Raw genomic sequence first — 13,929 nt, forward strand, 5'->3', positions numbered from 1 at the left:
GTTTTGTCATAGCTTTTCTTCCAAGGAGCAAATGTCTTTCATTTTATGGCTGTAGTTACCATTTGCAGTGATTTTGGAGCCCCAGAAAATAAAGCCTCTCACTGTTTCCATTATTTCCCCATCTATTTGCCATGAAGTGATGGGACTGGATGCCATGATCTTGACTTTTGGAATGCTGAGTTTTAAGCCAACTTTTTCACTCTCCTCTTTCACTTTCATCAAGAAGCTCTTTAGTTTTTCAATTTCTGCCATAAAGGCGGTGTCATCTGCATATCTGAGGTTATTGATATTCCACCAAGCAATCTTGATTCCAGCTTGTGCTTCATCCAGCCCAGCATTTCACATGATGTACTCTGAATATAAGTTAAATAAGCAGGATGACAATATACAGCCTTGACATCCTCCTTTCCCAGTTTGGAACCAGTCTGTTATTCCATGTCCAGTTCTAACTGTTGTTTCTTGATCTGCATACAGATTTCTCAGGAGGCAGGTCAATGGCCCGGTATTCCCATCTCTTTCAGAATTTTCCACAGTTTATTGTAATCTACACAGTCAAAGGCTTTGATGTAGTCAAAAAAGCAGAAGTAGATATTTTTCTGGAACCCTCTTTCTTTTTAGAAGATCCAGCAGGTGTTGGCAATTTGATCTCTGGTTCCTCTGCATTTTCTGAATCCAGCTTGAACATGTGAAAGTTCACGGTTCATGTACTGTTGGAGAATTTTGAGCATTACATTGCTAGCATGTGAGATGAGTGCAATTGTGAAATAGTTTAAACATTCTTTGGCATTGCCTTTCTTTGTATTGGAATGAAATCTGACATTTTCCAGTCCTGCGACCACTACTGTGTTTCCAAATTTGCTGGCATATTGAGTGCAGCACTTTCACAGCATCATCTTTTAGCATTTGAAATAGCTCAACTGGAATTCCATCACCTCCACTAGCTTTGTTCATAGTGATGCTTCATTAGGCCCATTTGACATCACATTCCAGGATGCCTGGCTCTAGGTGAGTGATCACACCATTGTGGTTATGGGTCATTAAGATCTTTTTTTGTACAGTTCCTCTGTATATTCTTGTCACCTCTTCTTAACATCTGCTTCTGTTAGGTCCGTACCATTTTTGTCCTTTATTGAGCCCTTCTTTGCATGAAATGTTCCCTTGGTATATCTAATTTTCTGGAAGAGATCTCTAGCCTTTCCCCTTCTATTGCTTTCCTCTATTTCTTTGCATTGATCACTGAGGGAAAAAAAAAATCTCCTTGCTATTCTTTGGTATTCTGCGTTCACATGTTTATATCTTTCCTTTTCTCCTTTGCCTTTCGCTTCTCTCCTTTTTTAAGCTATTTGTAAAGCCTCCTCAGACAACCATTTTGCCTTTTTGCATTTCTTTTTCTTGGGGAAGGTCTTGATCACTGCCTCCTGTATAATGTCATGAACTTCTGTCCATATTTCTTCAGGCACTGTCTATCAGATCTAATCCCTTGAATCTGTTTTTCACTTCCACTGTATAATTGTGAGGGATTTGATTTGGGTCATGGCACTCCGAAACCTGGCTAAATCCTGGCGTCATACAATGCCTTTCAGCTAGGTACAGCCATGTACTCCAGTGATCAGCATGAGACACTTGTTAAATGGACCAGGATTCTGTGGGGATTTCCTCGGACAGAACACCTCCCATCCCATGTTTTCCACTTGCCTCTTGTCTTTAATTAAAAAAAAAAAACTTTAATCAAAAGACAGTCAGAGAGACAAAATTGCAGAAGCAAATAAAAGCTGCTAAATAGGACAAAATAATAAAAGATTATTCAGTGAACAATGTCAAGGATCTTTAGCTTATCCCCAAATATAATATCCTAACCATGTACTAGATAATATTCTAACCATATACTTTGAGCTGTTTTGTAACTACTAAAACACCTGCCAGTTAGAAGAAGTTAACTGCATAATGATCAGACTGTAGTCATGACATAGGCAGCTCCATCTTACACAATTCTGAGAATTGGCCTCAAGGAAATAGGAATAAAGTGACCCTGAAAGTGAAGATGAAAATAAAGTATTCAAGGTGACACTGATCAGACCACCACATGACTGGATTCAAAATGACTGTCCAAATTGATTGTGCTGCTCTGCATGTAACCTACTCTTCCCACTATAGGCCCCTGAAACTCATCTTTGAAAGCACTTGCCCCGTGGTTGGTAGTGTGGACTTTTGAACGGAAGTCCAGCTTCTTCCTGGGTTCCTGGCCTCTGATAAAGTAACCTTTCCTTTTCTACTGACTCTTTTGAGTGATGTGCAGCCAAGGTCAAATTCAGTAACATTGCTGACATTTGTACCTTTGGAATATCTAACAAAAAGAAAAAGAAAAGAAAAAGAAAAATGAGAGTGACTTCTCCTCTCTCTCTCTCTTTTTTTTTTTTTCCTTTTTATCCACACCACCTAGAATATGGATGCAATATCTCAAACATGAGGACCTTCTCTAAAAATGGGACTTCTCAAGTGGCTCAGTGGTAGAGAATCTGTTGGTCAATGAAGGAGATGCGGGTTCAATCCCTGAGTTGGGAAGATCTCTTGGAGTAGGAAATAACAATCCACTCCAGTATTCTTGCCTGGAAAATTCCATAAACAGAGGAGTCTGGTGGCTGTTATCCATGGGGTCTCAAAGAGTTGGACATGACTGAGCATGCATTTTGAACATATGTGATCTTGAGGAAAGAACTTATGCATGTCAGATGAAGAAGAAAGAAGGATCATGAGTCCCAGATATATTGGGGCAGCTTTAACAACCACGATTGCCTAACTACAAATTTCTCTTAGCATTTTTAGTTCATTTATGCTTCTATTTTTAGATCTGTGTTATTTTCAGTAGTTCTAATCCTAAAAGTTACTGTATATTTTTGGACAAAACTAAATCAAAAGAGAGGGAGGAAAGAGAATTAGAAATGCAAACAACATATTCAAAACTAGGGTAATAAAAAAAGAAATAGCATCAAGAAGACAGATGGAGGGGAAAAAAAACTAGTTTTTCAAATAAATATTTTAAAATGGAACAAGAAGAAACAGAAATAAAGGCCACTGGTTTAGAATCATCACTACATTGAAAGCTCATTTGGGAAATTAACTGAAAAACTGGGAATCACTGGAATAGTTAATGAAGGGGAAGCAATACAGAGAGGTTGCAGAGGATGCGTACATAGACAATGATGAAGCTATGTGGTCTAAATTATTCCTCTTTTGACTCTATTAACTTTGTGGCACTTCAGTTCAGTTCAGTTCAGTCTCTCAGTCATGTCCGACTCTTTGTGACCCCATGAATCAGAGCACGCAAGGCCTCCCTGTCCATCACCAATTCCCGGAGTTCATTCAGACTCACGTCAATCGAGTCAGTGATGCCATCCAGCCATCTCATCCTCTGTCATCCCCTTCTCCTCCTGCCCCCAATCCCTCCCAGCATCAGAGTCTTTCCAATGAGTCAACTCTTCGCATGAAGTGGCCAAAGTACTGGAGTTTCAGCTTTAGCATCATTCCTTCCAAAGAAATCCCAGGGCTGATCTCCTTCAGAATGGACTGGTTTTGTTTTTCAAAGTGCTTAAATACTATTCCTATTCAAAATGTTTTTGGTTAAAGCAAAAGACGCAGAGCATATTAGTTCCAATAACCAATTGTCCATTACTTTATTTATTACATGTTATTATACCAGACTGCCTTTGAATTTTCATGTCTATCAACTGATTTTTTTTTTAATTTCAATGCTGCGCTGTGCTCATTCAATCATGTCCAACTCTTTGCAATCGTACAGATTGTAGCCCACTAGGTTCTTCTGTCCATGGGATTTTTCCAGGCAAGAACACTGGAGTAGGCTGCCATTGCCTCCTTCAAGGAATCTTCCTCACTCAGGGATTGAACCTGCATCTCCTGACTTGGCAAGCAGATTCTTTACCACTGAGGCACCTGGGAATCTGTTTATGTCAACAGAATGTTTCATATGTCTCATACAGAAAAAAAAAAAAAAAGTATGCATTGTATCATCTTAAAACTATCTAATCTGGAGTCAAATTGACTTTATTTGGAGTAATGGATCAGTCATTTCTAGATCTGTGACTGTAGGTAATTTCCTTAAATAATTGATCCTCAACTTGCTTATCTGTCAAAAGTAGTATACTAATATTCAAATTGAAGTGTATTTTTATGACTACTAAATGAGTCAATTTATGTGAGCCACACAGTCTGTATGTAACATAATAGCTCACTGTTTTAAAAGTCTGGTGTCTGCGAAACACCTACATAAGAATGATCTGTAACATTCATTAAAAATGAAAGATACATTATATCTTGGTTGAGTGCGGGAAATCTGGATCTGTAACAGACACTGCTGTAAGATTTTCACTGATTGCATGGCACTGAACATAACAGATCCTCAGTAAATTGTTATCATTTTTTTTAACTTCGAAACTGATGTAGCATGACACTGCTGCTGCTGCTGCTGCTAAGTCACTTCAGTCATGTCCAACTCTGTGCGACCCCATAGGCGGCTGCTACATATTTTTAAAAGTATTTATATTCATATAAATATATATAGATAACTGTACCTATAGATTTCAACATAAATATATCAATACTTATTCTATCAACAGTAAGCAAAATTAGCATAGCAGGTTAATTTTACATTAAACTATCACCTTGACTATATATATTTTTAATGCTGATTTAAAACCTATTCTTCTACAGTAGGTAGCAGTTAAATGACATTAATTATGTGCAATGATGTAATTAAATAACCTTGGCTTACATAGCATTATTCAAAACTAGAAATTTGTCTATGGAGAAGAAAAATAAAAAGATAAATCTTATTGACAATTCTGATAAATATTGCTTCTCTTTTAAATGCTTTCCATGGTATATCAGATTTAAAAGAAGACTAGATAGATACTTTTTACAGATAAACAAATAACTTCTGTTAATCTAATACACATATCAAAAACAATGAAAGTAGAAAATTAAACTGTTTCATTAGCAATAAACTTTTATAGACACACACAAAAAGGCAGATGGACGAATTTAAGTAATATTAGGCCAAATGTTTAGCTGCATTGCCATTATCACTGTTATTTGTAAATCTAAAGTAAATTATAACACCAAATATAAAAAAAATATTTGAAATCATAATTGAGCAAGCTTTAAAAGTGAGCAAGTCTCTTCACTGAGGAAAAGGGTATAACTGAAGCAGTTCTAACAAAAATTAAGAGTAAGAAAATAAATCACTTAAATAACAACATACAAAATAAGAGAAAACAGAAGGCAAGAAGTGTATAAAGCAGTAATGATCATGAAGAATTTTTACAAATACCATTCTGAGTCAAATGCACTGTGCCATTTTCTTTAACTTCACAAAGACAAATTTTATTCAGTTAATTAAGGATTTAATTGACTTTCATTTTGTCCTTTCACTCTCTCTTTTCTTCTTAGTTCTAAAAGTGGTGATCAATGTACATATCACTATCTATTCAGTTAGAATCTCCCACATTACAGCCCTAAATGTCATTTATAAAAAAATCATATATTGTTCTGTATGATCCAGTGCCTATTTATATAATATTTTTGTTTTAGTGTACTTGACTGCATACTTTAATGTTTACTATATAAAAAAGAAAAAAAATGGTCAAGTTAGTTCTAATGATGGACCAGAAGTATAAAGATATACATGGACTCCTTGAAAGTCTAAAGTTTTGTAGGTTGAAATTCAAAGAAAACTAAAGCATAAGTATTTTCACTCAGGCAATTTTTTCCCTACTGCAAATTAGCAGGATTTTATTTATTTATTTATTTATTTATTTTTTAGTGGCAAACATACAGCTGGTGAGGCCACAAAGTCTGGAGAAAAAAAAAATTCAAATTGCTAGTAGTACTGTTTCAAAAAAAGAGTGGTTTTTGGAAATAAATCATTTATAAAGATGAGCTTAAATTGCTTTCTGAATCAATGTGCTATAAACAAAGAGTGAGCAACTAACTATTAAGATATCCCTGGTTCTAAAATTACTGAAGAGAATTTATAAGCAAAATATACTTCTCTGTCACTTGATACACATTTGATCTCTTGCTATATCATCTTTGAAAGCTATCCAATTATTATAGATCAATACCAGTGCTCACACACACACACACACACACACACACACACACACACACACACAGTCTGCCAATGAAGTTTTCTCTGAGGAAAAATTCCTAACTTTTCCATTTAGGAAGTACATCCTATGCTAATCTGAATCAAGCTTAAATTCAAAACTAACCGAGAGGGAAGAAGTAAGGGCCATGTAGAAAGCAGAATTTATTTCAACAAATTAGAAAACTAAGTTGCACACACACACACTCAAGCACACACAGAATGTTGCAAGTCACCAGACTCTGGAACTGACATGTCAGAAGAAACTGTGTTAACTTTTGGAATCATAATTGATATGACTAGCAGACATAGAATCTAAAGAATATTTCTTAAGTAGAAAGAAAAAAATTGTTATCAGGGTTTCCAATGAATCCTGTGAAATTTCCACAATAATATATTTTTAAAACAATGAGATCACAACTTACTATGTTTTTAAGGACAATGGGGTGATTCATTTTATTCTAGTGATGCTATCAATAAACAGAAGCATTGATATAGATTGCTTAGTAAGAATGAGTAATCTTTTTTATTTTTATTTATTTTTTGAGTATTTTTGAATAAACATCTTTAAAGTGCCTACAAAAAGTTCATTTTAAAAAAGTAATTTTGCAACTTTTCTTCCTACATGATATGATAAAGATTCCACTACTCTTTCATTGTTTTCTTATTTTAAGAAACAACCTGTGTAATTCCCAATATTAAGAAAGTGTGCATTACTTTCTACTACTACCTGTTTAAATGAATCTTCAAAACGTAAAAGGAAATTTTGTATGCAAATTTAGAACACCTACAAGAAACAGATAATGTTTCAAAATTATAGATAAAAATCCTAATTATAGTTATTATGTAACATTTAAGACAAACTAGGTATAAAAAAACTGAAGACATCTGTATCCACCTCATAGCTCAAAAACTTAAATGCTACAAGTAGAAGTGAAATTCTCTACTTATGACTTCATGAGGTGACTTCTATGCTGACTGTACGGTTCATCAATCTCATTTATGTCTCTGTGTTTTCTTTTTCTTTATTACATATGTATCTATACTTAGTGTATAGTGTTCTTTGCATATGCAACATTGTATTAGTAGCATCCTATGTCAGACTTTATTTTGGGGGGGCTCCAAAATCTCTGCAGATGATGACTGAAGCCATGAAATTAAGACACTTACTCCTTGGAAGAAAAGTTATGACCAATCTAGACAGCATATTCAAAAGCAGAGATATTACTTTGCTGACTAAAGTCCTTCTAGTGAAGGCTATGGTTTTTCCAGTAGTCATGTATGGATGTGAGAGTTGGACTGTAAAGAAAGCTGAGTGCCAAAGAATTTATGCTTTTGAAGTGTGGTGTTGGAGAAGACTCTTGCGAGTCCCTTGGACTGCAAACAAATCCAACCAATCCATTCTGAATGAGATCAGCCCTGGGATTTCTTTGGAAGGAATGATGCTAAAGCTGAAACTCCAGTACTTTGGCCACCTCATGTGAAGAGCTGACTCATTGGAAAAGATTCTGATACTGGGAGGGATTGGGGGCAGAAGGAGAAGGGGACGACAGAGGATAAGATGCCTGGATGGCATCACTGACTCAATGGACGTGAGTCTGAGTGAACTCCGGGAGATGGTGATGGACAGGGAGGCCTGGCATGCTGCGATTCATGGGGTCGCAGAGTCGGACACAACTGAGCAACTGAACTGAACTGAACTGATTGCATGCTGCTGCAACTTCCCTCTCCTCCCACCAGAGAGAGGAATGGATTTTAGTTAGGTCACCCACTTTTGATAGTAAAAATATTCACTCATATTTCACATTTCTGTCTGTGTGCTGGAGAAGTTTTACTATGGAAATAAATACTTATTGCTTTACCTTGAAAGCTCAACATATGACATTGAAAATAAGGAGAGACCTTCACATTCAATGATATAGAATGATAGAAAATATATAAATCATTTTCAGAGGAAGTCTGCAAAATGTTTTTTGATGTCCAGATGTGTCTTTTAGAACTGTTTAATGAAGACTAAGTTGAACGTCATGAAAGAAAGTCTATTGTTACATAGTAGGAGGCCTATGTGGTAGAATTCAATACATTGCACTCTGTAGAGAAGGCTGAGATTTGGTAGGTAGAGAGGAAGGCCACAGAGATTCCAAAACTACAAAGATTCTAATCAGTAATTAATTTATAGATTTGAAAATGGGTTTCTACACTAGGAACTCAGAGAAGTCCAGTATCTCAGGCAACCAAGTGTCAGTGGCCTTGTGTAATATAAAGCAGTGTAAAAAGTAAAAATGTTTGGTCATGGGCAAAAGTATTCCTGACCTTAATCTGGAGTCTGGGTACTAATTTGAGGTTAAAAAGGATGTAGCATGCTGGTTCTGAAATAAAAAGCCAGTAAGAGCTAATCTAATAATCCAAGTAAAGAAATGCATCATTCAGCTTTGTTAAATTTCTTCGTAATCATAGGGCAAAAACTGAACATATATGTATTGATAATATCAATATTATTTTCCATCAGCACCTATAAAAAACAGACATACATTTTAGTAGCAGCTACGGAAATTTACAAGTGTTACCAGTGGTACTTGAAACAAAAGAAATGCAGTTCCTAAGTTTTATGAATTAATTTTGGGAAAAGATTAATAATGATTAGTGGCAAACTTCTTCTCCTTTCATGTTACAGATTTATCAAGTGCAACCCTCCAGGTGGTACAATCAGTGCTCCATCTGTGACTGTTTGCATATATTCTAAAACTATCAGCTGGGGCAAAGATAAGTGGTTCAACATCGTAATACAAATATATATGCATATATTTATACACAGACATATGTATACGTGTATGTGCACATGTGTGTGATAGACAGAGACCAAAACAGAAGTAGTATGTGTATACTAGCCCAAACAGATGCCCACATAACTGTATATATTTGGGCTATCTATCATGTATCAGGTTCTCAGTGATTAATAATAAACATTAAAATTGCTCTTTTTTATAAGCAATTCTGTCAGTTTTAGATATGTTCTTTAAGGAGAATTGATGATACAAAGGACTTAAATTCAAATAAATTGCACGTCAAAAAATTTTAAAAAGCAAATTGCTTCAAATAAGACTAAGTATTTATTAATAATGTCATATTTGATATTTCAAATTTCTGTTATTAACAACATTTACTATATGGAAGTTAAGATAAGTAGAGTAGGAAAAATTACATTACTCATTTTTCCAAGATACATTTTGCAAAAGGAAATATCTAATTATAGGAAGCATTAACTTTCTGAAAGTTAAATATCTGGAAGCTTAATCTTTTTTTTTTTTTAACAGACAAGTGCAAATTTCAAAAATTTTAAAAACTTTTCCTATGAATATTTTTACAAGATCTCCCTCTTCTGGACAAACTAGTTATTTCATTTATTTTTATCTAACAGTGGTCAAAATCTGCTGATATATTTGGGCAAAGCTAATTTATACTAATCTGGCATCAAGGAGATAAATGGACACACTTCAAAAAATGAAAAACAGGAAGCTTTTTTCAGTATCTCCTATACACATACTGTTCTATTAATGTCTGCTTATCTAATTTCATTTAAGTTTTCTGCCTCACTGATAGTCTGAGGATTCATATGCCAAGCCTGGTAATAAGTTAATAAATGAACTGAATGCTTGAGGTGTTCCAGATGGACTTAAATTACAAATGCTGTCATTCACAAAAGAGACTGAGCTTAGCTAGCAGGACTGCAAGTTTCCAAATGCAGACTTACCTATGTCCCTTAAAATAGAGGTGAGATGTAAGCTCCATTAAATGCCCTTTCAGAACTTACTTTTCCTCTCAAGTTTACAAACTGGATTGAAAATAATGGGGGGAAAATAAAAGATCTGAGGAATAGAGGTAAACAAAAGGCAATAAATGCTTACCATAAAATTTATATTATAATAATGTATAAAAATATTCTTAAGGTATGTATCTGTTTCACTATCACATATTTATTAGTCTACCATAATCAGTTCATTTAATTTTATAAAATTTCAGCAAAAAAGACATGTATGGAAGCTTTGGTAGGAGCTATTGTTCTTAAAAGCATATTGAATTAGGGTACTAAAAGTCTTAAAAGCTGTTATTTAATAATTTCTTCAAAATATATTTGCTGTGGAATGGCAATTCAAAACAAACAGAATGCACCCAGTACTTTCAAGAAAACATGGAATAGTGCTAAACTTGGAGTACATTAGCAAGTCTTGATAGATTTGAAATACTTTGAAATTATTCTCCACTTGATTTTGTACACATTGCAATTTTCAGGAGAAAAGTTTGATAGCTTTCATTAAATGTTAAAGATAGCAATGACCCCTAAATTTTAGAATAATCAAGTGATATAAGCAAATAATGACAAATTCCATGATATTTAGTATTTTAAAATTCTATTGTAAACACAACTACCTCTAAATAGAATAATCAAAGAAGGTTCTTAAGGAATAATAATATATGCTCTGAAGCTTGAGCCTCAAGGAGAAGTGTGTCAAGAAGGGAAGAAAGAGTGTTATCTTCTGAACACTCTAAATATAAAAGCAATGCTTACTGCTAAAATTTTTATTGGATAAAACTCTCTGGTGGGACTGACTAAACAATACATAGGGTGAGATTTTATTTATTGCATCCATTGTTGCATTTCTCACATTTAATAAAGTACTTGGTACATAGTACAGAGATCTTTCCTAAAAGAAAAATGACAATAGGTTTAAATAATAGGATAGAAATATACAATGAAAATTCTTGAGAGTCTTACTTATGATTTTGGCCTCTATCCTTTTCCATTATGTAATTAGTAGAGGACCATTTGAGGTTAGTTGGTTTTTTGTTTGTTTCATTTTGTTTTGTTATTGTTGTGTTTTTAGTGAAAAACATTTATTAGATCTGACTATAATGTCAATTTCATACAAGAGAGAGAAGATATTAGATCCTAGGAAAATGATCATAGAACATAAACTAAAACATCAACAGGGATGGGAGTGCAGTTAAAAGAAAATTAATTTTTCAAGTATCTGGAAAAATAATTAACAATTTAGATAAGAGAATGGAGGAATGGAAAAAGGATAGATTGAGAAAAATAGCCCTTTAGCTTAGATGACTGTAGATGGTAGCTACTATTACTGAAGATTTTCTAAAATAGAAGCAAATTATAAAAATTAAAGTATGTTTGGGGTATTAATAAGGAAATATAATCAATTTCTGATAGTATTGTTATGAAGGTTAATAAAGGGAAATAAACTGCAAAACTTCACAAACTCACAAAAAATTCTTAGTAAATAGTTGAAGTATGAAGAATATTTGGAAAACTCAGCAGTGGCCAGAGGACTGAAAAGGTCAGTTTTCATTCCATTCCAAAAGAAAGACAATGCCAAAGAATGCTCAAACTACCACACAATTGCACTCATCCCACATGCTAGCAAAGTAATGCTCAAATTCTCCAAGCCAGGCTTCAGTAGTACATGAACCATGAACTTCCACATGTTCAAGCTGGAACCAAAGATCAAATTGCCAACATAAGTTGGCTCATCAAAAAAGCAAAAGCGTTCCAGAAAAACATCTACTTCTGCTTTATTGACTATACCAAAGCCTTTGACTGTGTGGATCACAACAAACTGTGGAAAATTCTAAAGAAATGGGAATATCAGACCACCTGACCGGCCTCTTGAGAAATCTCTATGCAAGTCAGGTAGCAACAGTTAGAACTGGGCATGTAATGACAGCCTGGTTCCAAATTGGGAAAGGAGTATGTCAAGGCTGTATATTGTCACCTTGTTTATTTAACTTATATACAGAGTACATTTATGAGAATCGCTGGGCTGGAAGAAGCACAAGCTGGAATTAAGATTGCCAGGAGAAATATGAATAACCTCAGATATGCAGATGACAGCACCCTTATGGCAGAAAGTGAAGAAGAACTAAAGAGCCTCTTATGAAAGTGAAAGAGGAGAGTGAAAAAGTTGGCTTAAAGCTCAACATTCAGAAAACCACCATCATGGCATCTGGTCCCATCAGTTCAGTTCAGTTCAGTTTAGTTGCTCAGTCGTGTCCAACTCTTTGCGACCTTATGAATTGCAGCATGCCAGGCCTCCCTGTCCATCACCATCTCCCGGACTTCACTCAAACTCAGGTCACTTCATGACAAATAGATGGGGAAGCAATGGAAACAGTGACAGGCTTTTTTTTTTTTTTTTTTCACTGCAGATGGTGACTGCTGCAGCCACGAAATTAAAAGACTCTTGCTCCTTGGAAGAAAAGTTATGACCAACCTACACAGCTTATTAAAAAGCAGAGACATTACTTTGCCAACAAAGGTCCATCTATTCCAAGCTATGGTTTTTCCAGTAGTCATGTATGGATGTGAGAGTTGAACTATAAAGAAAGCTGAATGCTGAAGAATTGATGTTTTTGAACTGTGGTGTTGGAGAATACTCTTGAGAGTCCCTTGGACTACAAGGAGATCCAACCAGCCCATCCTAAAGGAAATCAGTCCTGAATATTCATTGGAAAGACTGATGCTGAAGCTGAAGAACTAATATTTTAGCCACCTGATGTGAAGAACTGACTCATTTGGAAAAATCATGGTGCTGGTAAAGATTGAAGGTGGGAGGAGAAGAGGATGACAGAGAACGAGATGGCTGGATGGTATCTCTGATTCATGGGCATGAGTTTGGGTAAACTGCGGGAGTTGGTGATGGATAGCAACGCCTGACATGCTGTAGTCAATGGGGTTGCAAAGAGTTGGACACAACTGAGTGACTGAAATGACTGAACAATCCTAAAAGGCCAGATTATTAACATGCCAGCACAATGATGTTGAATGTTGGTTTGTGAATATAACCAATATTTTCCAGTATTCACTTCACTTCAGTCACTCAGTCCTGTCTGACTCTTTGCAATGCCATGAATCCCAGTACGTGAGGCCTCCCTGTCCATCACCAACTCCTGGAGTTCACTCAAACTCATGTCCATTGAGTCGGTGATGCCATTCGGCCATCTCATCCTCTGTTATCCCCTTCTTCTCCTTCCCTCAATCCCTCCCAGCATCAGAATCTTTTCCAATGAGTCAACTCTTCGCATGAGGTGGCCAAAGTACTGGAGTTTCAGCTTTAGCATCATTCCTTCCAAAGAAATCCCAGGGATGATCTCCTTCAGAATGGACTGGTTGGATCTCCTTGTAGTCCAAGGGACTCTCAAGAGTCTTCTCCAACGCCACAGTTCAAAAGCATCAATTCTTTGGCTCTCAGCTTTCTTTACAGTCCAACTCTCACATCCATACATGACTACTGGAAAAACCATAGCCTTGACTAGATGGACCTTTGTTGGGAAAGTAATGTCTCTGCTTTTTAATATGCTATCTAGATTGGTCATAACTTTCCTTCCAATGAGTAAGCATCTTTTAATTTCATGGCTGCAGTCACCATCTGCAGTGATTTTGGAGCCCAAAGAAATAAAGTCAGCCACTGTTTCCTCATCTATTTCCCATGAAGTGATGGGACCGGATGGCATGATCTTCGTTTTCTGAATGTTGAGCTTTAAGCCAACTTTTTCGCTCTTCTCTTCACTTTCATCAAGAGGCTTTTTAGTTCCTCTTCACTTTCTTCCATAAGGGTGGTGTCATCTGCATATCTGAGGTTATTGATATTTCTCCTGGAAATCTTGATTTCAGTTTGTGCTTCTTCCAGCCCAGCGTTTCTCATGATGTACTCTGCATATCAGTTAAATAAGCAGGGTGACAATATACAGCCTTGACT

The sequence above is a fragment of the Ovis canadensis genome, chromosome 10, assembly GCF_042477335.2.
Source record: "Ovis canadensis isolate MfBH-ARS-UI-01 breed Bighorn chromosome 10, ARS-UI_OviCan_v2, whole genome shotgun sequence".
Taxonomy (NCBI): Eukaryota; Metazoa; Chordata; class Mammalia; order Artiodactyla; family Bovidae; genus Ovis; species Ovis canadensis.